At 51.3% G+C, this 15,546-nt stretch overlaps 1 protein-coding gene across 1 annotated transcript in view; it reads right to left on the bottom strand.

Annotated features, from left to right (window-relative positions):
- Positions 1 to 15,546, bottom strand: part of THSD7B (thrombospondin type 1 domain containing 7B) — a 2,268,639-nt gene that overhangs the window by 571,104 nt on the left and 1,681,989 nt on the right. The window lies entirely within an intron of this gene.

Below are 15,546 nucleotides of genomic sequence, written 5' to 3'. Positions count from 1 at the left end.
ATTCTCCCGATCCGTGATGCCCAGATGGCTCTTCACACCCACAGACCACCACCAGTGATGTTTTTTCCAGACTTTTTCCTTGCGTATGGGACTTGGCTAATGTCTGAGAAGGTAAAACTTTAGCTGGACTTGCCTGGGAGTGTTTTTGACCAAAGCTCCATTGTGGTCTGCCTGAACCTTTGGCTTTCACCCAGCCTAGCGTGACCAGATAGCTGCAGTTTGAGCTTAATGCTTTTAAGCACTATATTGGATTTTAATCATTACATTTTTTATCTCAACTTCTACTTATTTGATTTTTTATTTGGTCTTGTTTTATTCATACAACTAAGTTCTATTTTCAGGTGTGTGTGTTTTTGTGTGGTCTTTTTACTGTTTTACTGTTTGAAGTGTTGCGGAAATACTTTATATATTTCTTCTTAAGTTAAGCCTTTCTGCTCTGTGCAAAGCTAACAGAGGGTGAGTGCAGGTTAACTTATGGCGCGTGTCTGAATTACCCCGAGTAGGATCATGGTTTCTACTTAGAGAAGGTGCAAACTTCACCAACTAAAAAACAATTTTCTGGCACCTCATACCAGGAATAGCAGATCACAATTACATAGAACCCTATCTATCACAGCATAATCATCTTGAGGTACTGTGTTAAGAGACTGATTTTCACTAAATATATTGCTTACACCACATGCATCCACACAGTAACACCGTGAGTTAGTTAATGTGCTGTTGGAGAAAATGGGTTGTTGGTTGAGTGAGGTATTAACCCTGCTGAAGCAATAGCCACAATCCCTGTCAGAATTAACCACAATAGTAATTAAGTTAATCTATGCTTAACTCTCTAGTAGCTTTGCACAAAAGCAGTCATGCTTAACCTAGAGGCAATGGGTAAAGTATTTATATGGCACACAAACAATAATAAAGTGAAAACACAAGAAAGTCCAACACCATTTTAGAAAAATAGAGTACATTTTATTAAATTATTCGACACAAAATGACAAAAATATGATCAGTATAACGTGAGTTATGAATTTTTTATGTTTAAGGTGAAAACTAATGCCCAAAGCATCAAAGCACCAACAGTGGACATATAGGCCCTCATTCTGACCTTGGCGGGCGGCGGAGGCCGACCGCCAAAGTCCCGCCGTCAGGTTACCGTTCCGCGGTCGAAAGACCGCGGCGGTAATTCTGACTTTCCCGCTGGGCTGGCGGGCGGTCGCCTTCAGACCGCCAGCCAGCCCAGCGGGAAAGAGGCTTCCACGATGAAGCCGGCTCGGAATCGAGCCGGCGGAGTGGAAGCTGTGCGACGGGTGCAGTTGCACCCGTCGCGTATTTCACTGTCTGCGCAGCAGACAGTGAAATACATTTAGGGGCCCTCTTACGGGGGCCCCTGCAATGCCCATGCCAGTGGCATGGGCACTGCAGGGGCCCCCAGGGGCCCCGCGACCCCCCCTACCGCCATCCGGATCTCGGCGGTCCGACCGCCGGGATCTGGATGGCGGTAGGGGGGGTCGGAATCCCCGCGGCGGTGCAGCAAGCTGCGCCGCCGCGGAGGATTCAATGGGGCCGCGGTACACTGGCGGGACCCCGCCAGTGGTGCCGGTCCGACCGCGGCTTTACCGCCGCGGTCGGAATCCCCATTGGAGCACCGCCGGCCTGTCGGCGGTGCTCCCGCGGTCCTCCGCCCTGGCGGTCAAAGACCGCCAGGGTCAGAATGACCACCATAGTTGCCTGAGACTGGGTCAAAGACAAAATATGGCCAACTGTGATGAAGTGGGTTGAGCTGAGTTGGATAAATGAAGTGGATTAGACCCAGTTGGTTCTTACTTTCAGATTTAGAAGACATTTCAGGAAGAATTGTCTGAGATTGTAAAGTTCGGTGGAGCAAGGCTGCAGGCGTCTTCTGAAGAGGTCCCATCATAGGGAAGCCCGTGGTGAAATCAAAGTGCAGATTCCCACGTTCATGCTTAGTCTCCTGTTTTGGGATTAAGGTGCAATCTGTACCCAATAAGGGCTCCTAAAGACCAGATACCCCTCTGCGAAGGACAGCTGAACAGGATTGGTGCTATGGAGAATAATGTAGCTGGAGCTGTCACAAAGTCAGGCTGACTGATGATGCACCTTGAGCAGATCACAAGCAGGTAGGTCCCAGTCTCCTCATAATTCTCAGAGAATGTTTTAGCCAAAATTGTCCTTAGCCCCAAAGTTTGGATTTTGTCTATCTGGGTGCCTTCAGCACCATTTCCCAAGGTCCAGGACTGGGGAGGGCACCACTTGGAGGGTGAGGACTCGCTCAGGCTGGGCTCAGGTGCAGGTTCAAGATTGTTGGAGCCTCTTCTGTCATTAAGGCTCTGATCAGCAGGCCAGCTAACGGGTTCTTGGAGTCACCCTAGAAGTCCTGGGTTGAGGCAGTGAAACAAGGCTGAGTGTTTAAGGTGGGCTTCAGCCATAAGAGCAGTCCTTACAGATGCAGCAAATAAGTCTTCTGAAATACACAGAAGACTTTAGAGTCTTTCCACTGGTCCAGAAAGTGAAGTGAAGAGTGGGTCTGAAAGTCCTATTTTCATACCTTCTTTGAAGTGGAGACGTTTCTGCAGTTTTCCATTTGAAGTGCTTGGAGTTCCTACCTCCCCTGCCCTGGCTCCAACCTAACTACATGAACAATGAGGTAGCACTCAGTCCTTTGTGTGAAGGTATGGGACAGTCTACTGATTTGCAAGCTAGCCTGTGCCCAGCTCTGCCACCCCCCATCCTGCCAGTAATGGCCCATCCAAGCATACCTAAATCTCATGTCCAACCTTTTAGTTACAATACACCTATTACTATGGGCTGTCTAAGGCATAACTCAGAGGTAATTTATAATTTAATAAAAGTGAGTTTAAGGTTTGGCAAGGAAGTGATTTTGTCAAGTTGAATTAGCAGTTTTAAACTGCATTCGGGCTGCAATGGCAGACCTAGGACATGTTTCAAGGGGTTATTTAAGCTGGTAATACAAAAAGAACTTCAGGTTTACTTATAGCATTTAATTTACAAGTCCTAGGTATATGATATACCACTTTACTAGAGTCTTATAAGTAAATCCAATATGCCAGTTAGGTGTAGGCCAATTTTATCACAATTTAGCGTGTGATCACATGCACTTTATCACTGGTTATTAGTAGTAAAGTATATGGAGTCAAGCATACACATACAAAAAAAATCAGATAAATAGGAGGGTGAAAGCTAAATGTTTGTAGGGAAGACCACTCGAAGGATGACAGGTCTAACAGCTGTAGACGGCACAGATCAGAAATAAAAAGTGGTAGATGCATCTCCATTAACCTGTGTGTGAAACAAAGGTTGAGATTGGTAGTTAAGAGAGGGTACATCAAATGTTAGAGAAGAACTCAGGTGATGTCTCACTTAAGGCTTTGTGACATTCTCAAATGCATGTTTACATTCATATATGAAGAGATTCAAAAGCGACAAAACAGAAGTCAGCTGGCTATCATATACATATTTATATAAAACAAATCTTAGGAATTTGCTAAACGTATGCACAAAAATATAGAGTGATGCTATGGTGCAGTGTTCAGTGCATCACTTGTCAAACAACTGATGGACAAAAGAAACTCTAAAAACAATAAAAAATATAGATGGCTCACAATATAAGTTATGCGATAAGACAAGGATCACTGGGATGTAGGAAGAACTGTGTCATACATTTTATTAATCAAGACCAGATTATATTAAAAGCAATCCAAGGGTTAAGGAGTCAATGTTTCAATCTCAAAAGCCCGATTAAGTAAACAGGGTTTTCATTAGGACAAACGATGATTCATTTTTTCTCATTCTGAAAGAAGCTGGTTTATCAGCCTAGGTCAACTTGAGGATGGAAATTCCAGTATGAAATGTGAATAACATTGGAGCATGATTGCAACTGTCAGCCAGTAAAACACTGCATACGAGGGTGCAGCTGTGGGGCTGCAGAAGCAAACTTGTCCAGATGTTGGATCAGCATGAGTAGCAGTGTTGTGTTGTCATATGATAGTTATGTCTGATGCAGTTGAGAGATACCTTATCAGTATAGTCAGACTATCTGGTTTGATCCTTACTATAGTAGCCCCACAATGACATAAAAGGATGGGCTTAAGACTCTCACAAACAAACTGGAGCTGGGATGTCATGTAAACAGATAAGTCACAATAACCAGTCGTTTTTTACTCCTACCTTCAAAAGAGGCATCTACAGACTGTGCCCCCTATCTGGATACCTAAAGCTTGATAGTCCATTTTCAAAGATGACACCTTGTGGACAGAATGCTGAAATCACCACGTATTGTTGTTATATGATCATTGAGTCCCTGACACACCCACAGGTATTTCAAATGAAGTAAGGTGCATGCTACATTATCAGAAGTAAGGTAAATGTTGATCTACGAAACAGTGTCAAAAAGTGAAGCAGAGCATGTCTGACTTTTTTCTTCAATTCAAGTTCTTAAATTGCAAACAAATTGGACCATGGATGAAATAATTGAGTGTGGCATTTAAGTTAGGTCCACCAAAGTACAAAGTAAAGTCTGCTTCAAATAAGAAATCTGCAAACAAAAGAGTGTAAATACTACATATCATAGCAATAGTTTTAGAGGATTATTTATTTTTCACATTATCAGGTAACCTGTCCCTTTCCTAAGTTTGGAGCCTTTTTGAGCAGACTAACAATTAATAGAATGGATAAGGCATTCTTCAATCTTGTTAACTGAATCTCCACAGAAAATATCAGATTGGAGGCAAAGTACTGTGGCGGTCATTCCAACCTCTGACCCACAACAGGCAAACCGCCAAAATTCCGACATCCACAAAAGTCCACCACACCAAAGGTCAGCGATAAACTGGCGATGACCAAACCTTCACCGTCACGCCAACAGAAATACGCCCATGCCATTACGACCCACGAATCCACGCGGCGGTCTTTCAACCGCGGTATTCTATTGGCGGTACACACCGCCGCGGTCGAAATACACATACTCGTACAAAACACAACCACATTGGACTATTCGAAATACACACACCTGATACACATACACACACCACTCCCACACACCCAATACAATATAAAACACACACCCACATCACCCACAAACCCCTACGACCAGAAATTGAGAGAGAAGGCAAGAGAGAGACACCACAGTCAACTACCAAGCATCCACAGGCACACAATACCAATACCCAGAGAACTTCCACGCACCTCACACAACACACCACTAAATAGCACCCCACCTATCACTACACACTCCACCCCACACATCATCCACACCACCCCATGGCAACTCAAAGACACCCCAGGTTCTCAGATGCTGAACTCAGGGTCATGGTGGAGGAAATCCTATGAGTAGAGCCACAGCTGTTCAGGACACAGGTGCAGCACACCACCATTGCCAGGAAGATGGAGCTATGGTGCAGAATAGTGGACAGGGTCAACGCTGTGGGACAGCACCCGAGAAATAGGGACGACATCAGGAAGCGGTGGAACGACCTACGGGGGAAGGTGCGTTCCATGGTATCAAGGCACAACATCGCGGTACAGCGGACTGGCGGCGGACCCCCACCTCCTCCCCCAGAGTTTACAACATGGGAGGAGCAAGTCTTGAACATCCTGCATCCTGAGGGCCTCGCAGGAGTCGGTGGAGGAATGGACTCTGGTAAGTCTCATCTTCACTACTTCAACCCCCCACCCCACCTGCATGCCAACTCACACCCCCACCCTCACCCTTACCCCCATCACAACTACCCCTTGCAAATGTCTCACCATCACAACCCACCCATCCCAACACTTAGCCCTGCATGCGGCCCCAAAGCATGGACACCCACCACCAAGGCATGCCCAATGCACATACCCATCACCCCCCCCAAAATACCGTCACAACAGCCCCCACAAAGGAATGCCAGCACTGGGGTACACGGGCACCCACCCATTGCACGCCATTGGCACACACAGAAGCAATAACCATACTTTTATACCCCTGCAGGACCCGAACGGCAGGTCACCGCACAGGAGGGTCCACAAATGTCCCCTCCACCCCCAGAAGAGGCCCACAGTGATGACAGCAGCTCTGTCTCCCTGGATCTAGATGCGCAGCCCGGTCCATCGGGGACCTCGGGACAGTCGGTTCCCCTCAGACAGGCACAGGCCACAGCAGACCTTCCCCCCTCTGGGAACACCAGCACAGCACCCACCCAGCGGGCCCATACCTCTGTCCCCAGGACACGTCAATCAGCGGTGTGTCCACCTCTACAGGGAACCCAGGCTAACCCACCACCCCAACAACAACAGGGACCTGGGGGCAGTGGTAGTGGGCACACGGTCCAGGGGGCGGAGGCCCAAGGAAACAGGGGAACTGGGAGGGCAGCTGTGCGACAGGGGGGGGACAGGCCAAGGGAACCCACTCTCCACGAGGCCCTCTCCTCCATCATGGGAGCATACCACCACTCCCAGGAGACGATGGCGACGGTCCTGGCCAGGTTTCAGGAAATCCAGCTTCTGCAGAAACAACAGTATATGGGGTTCAGGGAGGAACTGAGAAACATCAGTACCGCCATGGGTACCATCGTAGTGGCCCTGAATGAGTTAATCTCCACATTGCGGACCACTGTGGCACCTCAAAGGGCCCCTGACACTAGCATGGACCATGAACAGGCTACCACCTCCGCCGGCGCTAGTGGACAGGAGGCCCCGACAGAAGACCAAAAGGCCACCAGAACCCCACCCCCTGCAGAAGGAGAACCACCCTGCAAGCGGGCCCTGAGATCCAGGAAGAAGACAGAGTAACATGTCAAGACCCCCGCCAGCAAAGGATACCGCCCTGATTGTCATCCCACTGTCCCACATTGTCACCCTGTCCAACCTTCAACTGCCCCTGCTCCACTTCCCACAGGCATTTGGACAATGCACCTGTGAACCTGATAGTCTGGACTCTGCCATGGACAATCCTCCACCATCACCCCTCACCGATTTGCAACCACCCATCCAAATTAGAGCACTTGAATGAAAACACTTATTGCACATAAACAATCTGGAGTCTGTCAGTGATTTTAACAAATGTATTAGACATGACAGTGCCAAAATTGTTATTCACATTGTGATGCCAACAAACCGCTGTCACACAGCTGTAGTCCATGGGGTAACAAAGCAGATGTCATGCAGTGGGGCCCACAGCTCTGAAAACGGAAGGGAAAGTCACAACACAGTTACCACACACTGGGGGAAAAAGTCAGACAGTAGAGAGGTAGGAGTCTTTAAGTAAATGTAATATGCCGGTGTGTACTCTTGCCTGTGTGTCACTGAAAATATTGCTCTGTTACTGTGTTCCTGTTGTCTATGTCGTCCTCTCCGGCTTCCTCTTCTTCACTCTCCACAGACTCCACAGCTGCTACAACACCACCATCTGGACCATCCTCCTGCAGAAAAGGGACCTGGCGGAGCAAAGCCAGGGTGTGAAGCATACAGCAGGCCACGATGATCTGGCACACCTTGTTTGGTGAGTACATTAGGGATCCACCTGTCATATGGAGAACCTGGCCTTCAGGAGGCCAAAGGTTCGCTCGATCACCCTCCTAGTCCGCCCATGGGCCTCATTGTAGCGTTCCTCTGCCCTGGTCCTGGGATTCCTCACTGGGGTCAGTAGCCAGAACAGGTTGTGGTAACCAGAGTCCCCTAATAGCCACACCCGGTGCCTCTGGAGTTGACCCATCACAAACGGGATGCTGCTATTCCGCAGGATGTAGGCGTCATGCACTGACCCAGGGAACTTGGCATTAACATGGGAGATGTACTGGTCAGCCAAACACACCATCTGTACATTCATCGAATGATAACTTTTCCTGTTCCTGTACACCTGTTCACTCCTGCTGGGGGGTACCAAAGCCACATGTGTCCCATCAATGGCACCTATGATGTTGGGGATATGTCCAAGGGCATAGAAATCACCCTTCACTGTAGGCAAATCCCCCACCTCAGGGAAAATGATGTAGCTCCTCATGTGTTTCAGCAGGGCAGACAACACTCTGGACAACACCTTGGAAAACATAGGTTGAGACATCCCTGATGATATGGCCACTGTTGTTTGAAATGACCCACTTGCTAAGAAATGGAGCACTGACAGCACCTGCACTAGAGGGGGGATCCCTGTGGGTTGGCGGATGGGTGACATCAGGTCTGCCTCCAGCTGGGCACACAGTTCCTGTATAGTGGCTCGGTCAAGCCTGTATGTCAGTATGACATGTCTTTCCTCCATTGTCGACAGGTCCACCAGCGGTCTGTACACGGGAAGATTCCTCCATCTCCTCGCATTGCCCAGCGGACGGTGCCTAGGAAGGACAACAGCGAGCACAGAGTCAATCAACCCACAGGTACGTTCCCACAGCCTGCACACAACACGATTCACTATGCATTGAATGGTTTGTATGAGTGTTGAGGAAAGGCCTAGGTATGTGTGAGGCAGTAGAAATTAAGCCATGTGGGCCCTTGAAATGGCGGCTGTCTGACCTGTGAAGTGTGACAATGGGATGTGAGGTCAATGCGCTGGCGTGGCACACCGTGGCGGTAGGCGGTCGAAGACCGCGGCGCAAAGCCGCATTGGTTAATATAGAATCCTATGGGTTACACGAGCCAATGACGATGTGCGCCGGCGGTCGCGGTACGCACCGCCGCGGGCGTGACCGCCATTTTCTATCTACTTAATCACTCGATACCTGATCTTCCACAGGAGAGGACCTACACTGCAAGTGCTGCTGTGACCTCGGTCTGGAAGAGACAATGGCTGCTGCGACTGGGGAAAGGGGCCCTGCCAGAAACTCGTGGATGGGGTCCTCCCCCAGTATGCGCTACTCTACGGTCCTCCAGACCAACAGGTAAGTACACTGGGAGCATGCTTTGTGGGCAATGCCTGGGTTGAGTCGGGTGGATGAAAGATGGTGGGGAGGGGAGCGATTGAGGCATGCATCAGACGACAGATGAGAGCATGTACCACATGGCAAGGGTGGGGATGGGGGGCCACTCACATCAAGCATGCAGAAGGTGATGATTTTTTTTCTCCCCCTGTACATGTCACATAGGTCAGTGCCCACCAGAAAATCGCTATTTGGCGTGCCATCGCCAAGGTTGTCCGGACCCTGGGGGTCCACAACAGACGGGGCACCCACTGCCGGAAGAGGTGGGAGGACATCCGACGCGGGAGCAGGAAGACGGCGGAGTCTCTGCTAGGGATGGCCTCCCAACGTAGGCGGGGTGCCAGTCGTCAATTGACCCCCCTGATGTCCCAGATCCTGGCGGTGGCCTACCCCGATTTGGATGGGCGCGTGAGGACATCACAGCAGACACAAGGGGGTGAGTACACTCTCATTCTGGTGACTTTGCGTGCAGTGGAGGTGTCTGGGTGGGGAAGGTGGGCTGTGGGTATCTCTAGGCCAGGGCGATTTCTGTAGGCTAGGCCCCTCCGTAAGGCATGGCCCTGTGCCCCCGCCCCCCACCTCTGTAGGGTGCCAAGTACAGCTATTCATGGCCCTGTGTCATCTATGTGTGCAGTCGTCGTCCATAGGCTTTTAGGCCATGTCCCACGGATTGCGTAGTGGACCCCAAGTGCGCAGTGTAGTGCAGGGGGCTTCTGTGTCTGTCCTCTCCGCCAACGGTAGCGGTAATCCATGCACTCAACATGTTTTTATTTCTCCCCCCTCCCCCTTTTTTGTGGTCTTCCTGTTCATGTGTACATTAGCATCATCAGGCGGAGGAGAAGTGGCATCGGAGCACGAGGGAGCTGCATCTCACATGGCCATGGCGGGCCATGCAACTGACTCGGATTTCACCAGTGAGACGGAGGGCGAGGGGAGCTCCACAGCGGGGACTCGTGCTGATGTCAGTGGCAGCGACTCGTCCTCTGAAGGGAGCTCCCTTGTGGTGGCGGCAACATCCGTGCCCCCCGCAACAACAGGTACAGCCGCCACCGAGCGCACCAGCACCGCCCTCCCAGCAGCCCGTCAGCGTCCCTCAGCGTCTGCCCGCTCACCCAGGAAGGTGGGCATCTCCTTCGCCCCAGGCACCTCAGGCCCTGCCCCTGTCACCCCTGCTGCCCTCAGTGAGGAGGTCATTGACCTCCTGAGGACCATCATTGTTGGGCAGTCTACCATTTTGAATGCCATCCAGGGTGTAGAAAGGGAGGTGCACCGGAGTAATGCATACCTGGAGGGCATTCATTCGGGTCAGGCTGCCCATCAGCTATCGTTCAACGCTCTGGCCTCAGCACTGACGGAAGCAATTGTCCCTGTCTCTAGCCTTCCCCCTCCAACTTCCTCCACCCAGACCCAATCCCCTGTACCTCTGCCTATCCCAGACACACCTACAGACCAGCCTGCACACACCTCAACACCCAAGGGAAGCTCATCCAGACATAAGCACCACACTTCACACAAGCATTCACACAAGCAACATCCACATGCAGACACACCAACACCCACTGCCTCCACTGTGTCCCCCCCCTCCTCGTCTCCCTCCTCCCTCCCTGTGACATCTCCACTCACACTTGCATGCACAACATCTTCAGCCACTACGTCCATCACCAGCACACCCACCAGAACACTCCGCACACGTGCAGTCACCACCCCCACTACCATTTACACGTCCCCTGTGTCCTCTCCCAGTGTGTCTGTCACCCCCTCTTCCAAACCACACAAACGCAGGCAGCCACCCACCCAACAGCCATCCACCTCACGACAGCCTCCAGCCCAAGCACCTGCACCCAAAGACACCAGACTTCACACTCCTACAACCACATCCTCTTCCTCCACTCCCATACCCACTACACCTAGCCGTCCCTCTCTTTCCAAATTGATTTTCCTTTCCAAACTTGACCTCTTTCCAACAACTCCCCCACCCCGTCCATCGAATAAGACTGCAATCAGCACCTCAGCCACCACCAAACCAGGACCTATCAGGACTGTTGTCCAAGGACTGTGGAGTCCCCCACCCTCAAGGGCAACTAGTTCTGGTAGGAGCCAAGGCACGGCCAGCCCACCCCCGGAAAAACACCCAAAGATCACCAGTGCCCGGCGCGAGAGGCCAAGGACACCAGGGACCAAAATCCCTACCCTGGCTCTGCCTGGAAGTGGGGTACCACCTGGCACACCGCCAAAGGTGGGAAAGGGCCACAGACGACCAGGGAAGGGTGGGAAGGGCAGCACGCCCGACAAGTCCGGCAGCAGGCCAGCTGCCCAGGAGGGCCCCACCAGCCCCATCCCAGCTGCCCAGGAGGGCCCCGCCAGCCACAGCCCAGCTGCCCTGGAGGGCCCCGCCAGCCACAGCCCAGCTGCCCAGGAGGGTTCCGCCAGCCACAGCCCAGCTGTCCAGGAGGGCCCCGCCAGCCACAGCCCAGCTGGGCAATGAAGGAGCGCCAGACACAGCCCAGCTGGGCAATGAAGGAGCGCCAGCCACAGCCCAGCTGGGCAATGAAGGAGCGCCAACTCAAGCACCGCTGAACAGGTCAAGGACCGCTGAACAGGGCAAGGACCGCCAGGGCAAGCACCGCTGAACTGGGCAAGCACCGCTGAACAGGGCAAGGACCACCAACTCATGCACCGCTGAACAGGGCAAGAACCGCCAACTCAAGCACCGCAGAACAGGGCAAGGACCGCCAAGGCAAGCACCGCTGAACTGGGCAAGCACCGCTGAACAGGGCAAGGACCGCTAACTCAAGCACCGCTGAACAGGGCAAGGACCGCCAAGGCAAGCACCGCTGAACAGGGCAAGGACCGCTGAACAGGGCAAGGACCGCCAAGGCAAGCACAGCTGAACAGGGCAAGCACCGCCAAGGCAAGCACCGCTGAACAGGGCAAGGACCGCCAAGGCAAGCACCGCTGAACAGGGCAAGCACCGCCAAGGCAAGCACCGCTGAACAGGGCAAGGACCGCTGAACAGGGCAAGGACCGCCAAGGTAAGCACCGCTGAACTGGGCAAGCACCGCCAAGGCAAGCACCCCTGAACAGGGCAAGGACCGCTGAACAGGGCAAGGACCGCCAAGGCAAGCACCGCTGAACTGGGCAAGCACCGCCAAGGCAAGCACCGCTGAACTGGGCCCTTCATCTCAAGCACCGCTGCACTGGGCCCTTCATCTCAAGGACCGCTCCGCTGGGCCCTTCATCTCAAGCACCGCTGAACTGGGCCCTTCATCTCAAGCACCGCTCCGCTGGGCCCTTCATCTCAAGCACCGCTCCGCTGGGCCCTTCATCTCAAGCACCGCTCCGCTGGGCCCTTCATCTCAAGCACCGCTGCACTGGGCCCTTCATCTCAAGCACCGCTCCGCTGGGCCCTTCATCTCAAGCACCGCTTCGCTGGGCACCGCCGTCTCAAGCACCGCTGCACTGGGCCCTTCATCTCAAGCACCGCTGCACTGGGCCCTTCATCTCAAGCACCGCTCCGCTGGGCCCTTCATCTCAAGCACCGCTCCGCTGGGCACCGCCGTCTCAAGCACCGCTGCACTGGGCCCTTCATCTCAAGCACCGCTCCGCTGGGCCCTTCATCTCAAACACCGCTGAACTGGGCCCTTCATCTCAAGCACCGCTCCGCTGGGCCCTTCATCTCAAGCACCGCTGCGCTGGGCCCTTCATCTCAAGCACCGCTCCGCTGGGCTCTTCATCTCAAGCACCGCTCTGCTGGGCCCTTCATCTCAAGCACCTTTGAACTGGGCCCTTCATCTCAAGCACCGCTACGCTGGGCCCTTCATCTCAAGCACCGCTCCGCTGGGCCCTTCATCTCAAACACCGCTGAACTGGGCCCTTCATCTCAAGCACCGCTCCGCTGGGCCCTTCATCTCAAGCACCACTGCACTGGGCCCTTCACCTCAAGCACCGCTCCGCTGGGCCCTTCATCTCAAGCACCGCTCCGCTGGGCACCGCCGTCTCAAGCACCACTCCCCTGGGCACCGCCGTCTCAAGCACCGCTGCACTGGGCCCTTCATTTCAAGCACCGCTGCGCTGGGCCCTTCATCTCAAGCACCGCTGGCCCATTGGCGGAAGGGGCAGTGCCGCATCTGTGTCGGGCAGGGCTGCACGAAGCACTCTGGGCACCAGTCCCCCTCCAGAACCAGTGGACACTGTCATCCATTTGAGAGACTGTGGCTTTGCACTCCCCAGGATGGTACAGTGGGCAAACCACCCACTGTATGGACTTGAGAGACTGTGGCTTTGCACTCCCCAGGATGGTACAGTGGGCAAACCACCCACTGTAGAGACTTGAGAGACTGTGGCTTTGCACTCCCCAGGATGGTACAGTGGGCAAGCCACACACTGTATGGACTTGAGAGACTGTGGCTTTGCACTCCCCAGGATGGTACAGTGGTCAAACCACCCACTGTAGAGACTTGAGAGACTGTGGCTTTGCACTCCCCAGGATGGTACAGTGGGCAAGCCACCCACTGTATGGACTTGAGAGACTGTGGCTTTGCACTCCCCAGGATGGGACAGTGGCCATGGAGGCCCCTCGTGGATCTGGCGTTGTGTACTCATGTGGCTGAGCTGCCCCCCCTTCCCTTCCCCCTGAGGTGCCTGTAGTTTTTCTATCTTATGCCCCTGCAGTGTTCTCTCTGTTGGTGTCAGGTATCCTGTGTAGGCCTTGCCCATGTGATTTGGGCCCAGTGGTCCACGGACAATGACAGCTAAAATTATCTGACTTTTAATATTTATGTATATATTAGTTATAAATGTGTGCTATTTTTATATGCCGATAATACAATATATTCGATTGTTTATGATCATTTCATTTTGTCTTTGCATTCTTCTGTGGGGTTTGGGGGTTGTAACAGTGATGTATTGCTATGCATTGATGTGTGTGTTATAGTGGGTGAGGGTGGTGGTGGGTGGTGGGTGTATAGCGTATGTGTGCCCGTAATATTTTCTCCTCCCCCCTCCCCTGTGTCGTAGGTGCAGTACTCACCATAGTCTTCTGCGCCGGCGTTCGTGCTCCTGGTAGAGGAGCAGGAAGACAATGGCTGGTAGGATGTGTAGTTCGGGTTCCATGCTGTCCAGATTCCTCGTGGGGTGTATGGAGGTGAGCGTTTTCCGTTTGAAATGTCTGTTTCCGCCGTGTTTTTATCGGCGGGGCTACCGCCCCAGAAAAGGTGGCGGATTGGTGGGTTGTGATAGGGTGGGCGGTACATTGTCTCCCGCCTGTCTGTTGGCGGTGATCGCCGCTCTGTTTGTTTGTCCCGCCGTGGCGGTCGGAGTGTTAAAGTGGCGGTCTCTGTTGGCGGTTTCCGCCAAGGTCAGAATTCCATTTTTTACACCGCCAGCCTGTTGGCGGGTTAGCCGCCGCTTTAACACCGACCGCCGGGGTTGGAATGACCCCCTGTCTCTCCTGCAAAGCTACTGGTGAGAACATATTACTGTTAGAACAACATGAAACTATATTGCCATAGCATATTCCCTAGCTATTGAAATTGTTCACCATTTTGTTTTCATCATTTGCTTACACAGTGATAGGATCCCAGAATTATTACATTAGCACATTTTAGTGAGCTTTTCAAATAAGACAACTGTAGGCCTGTAGAACTTGGTCCCTATGGATATATCAGTCTAGTAATATTTAGATTACATTATTCTGACAAACATATTTTCAATTTATATAGCTGTAGAAACACCCCATTATTAGAACTCATCCATCCTTGGCCACTGGTTGGCTAATAACCTGCATAACTTCCTGGAGGCTTCAGATTTACATACAATGCCTCAGATACCTGCTGGTACAACTCTCATGTACACAGAAACACTTTTGAACTTGTGAAGTGAGATGTCTTTCTTTGCCAATTACATTATATGAACTTTCTGTCCCAATTCAAAAGGATGGTTTTGTAGTTGCTTCCCAAGTTATAAATAACTCAATCGACATCGGGCTTGCAGAGTACTGAATATCACCTATTCTTTCCGAACTTTTTTATACTACCCTTGGCAATTCAGATACATCAAATTACAGGTAATGATCTCCCAATTCCAAGTGCCCCTTATATTAAGCTACATGTGGACTACATGGTGTTACTTTAATAACAAGAGCAAAATAACATCCAAAATGGGTTGGAAAATGTTCAAGTCTGTTATTGTGGGGAGAAAGGAAGCAAAGGGAGAAAATAAACTCACTTTAAAAAGTATTATTAATAAATTCATCAACTTAAGTTTTGCCAAATCTATTTGGAAGTTGTTGTCATCATGGGCTGAAAAGATATTGAGTCACTTGTGTATTCAAGGAAATAAATGAACATTATTGTCCGATATTATGTCTCTATATTATAGGCAGAATCACCTGAATACAATATTTGAATTGAGGCTACTCATATTTGTGTTACTAAAACCACTGCTAGCTCAAACCTTCGTTTTTCAAGTTTAGATCCTGTTATTGAGCTTTATCTGAACATATTATAATCCTTGTTTAGGCTTGCAGCATTCGTCGATGACAGTGCAGAAGGAGACCTTTTCCTTTATTTGTATTAATTATGTTGCTGAATTTACTTTACAACTTCCTTGATTTTGTCAGTCCATTCAT

The sequence above is a fragment of the Pleurodeles waltl genome, chromosome 3_1 (assembly GCF_031143425.1).
Source record: "Pleurodeles waltl isolate 20211129_DDA chromosome 3_1, aPleWal1.hap1.20221129, whole genome shotgun sequence".
Classification (NCBI taxonomy): Eukaryota; Metazoa; Chordata; class Amphibia; order Caudata; family Salamandridae; genus Pleurodeles; species Pleurodeles waltl.
Note: the sequence above shows the minus strand (reverse complement) of the source record. Positions and strands in the feature narration are given on the sequence as shown.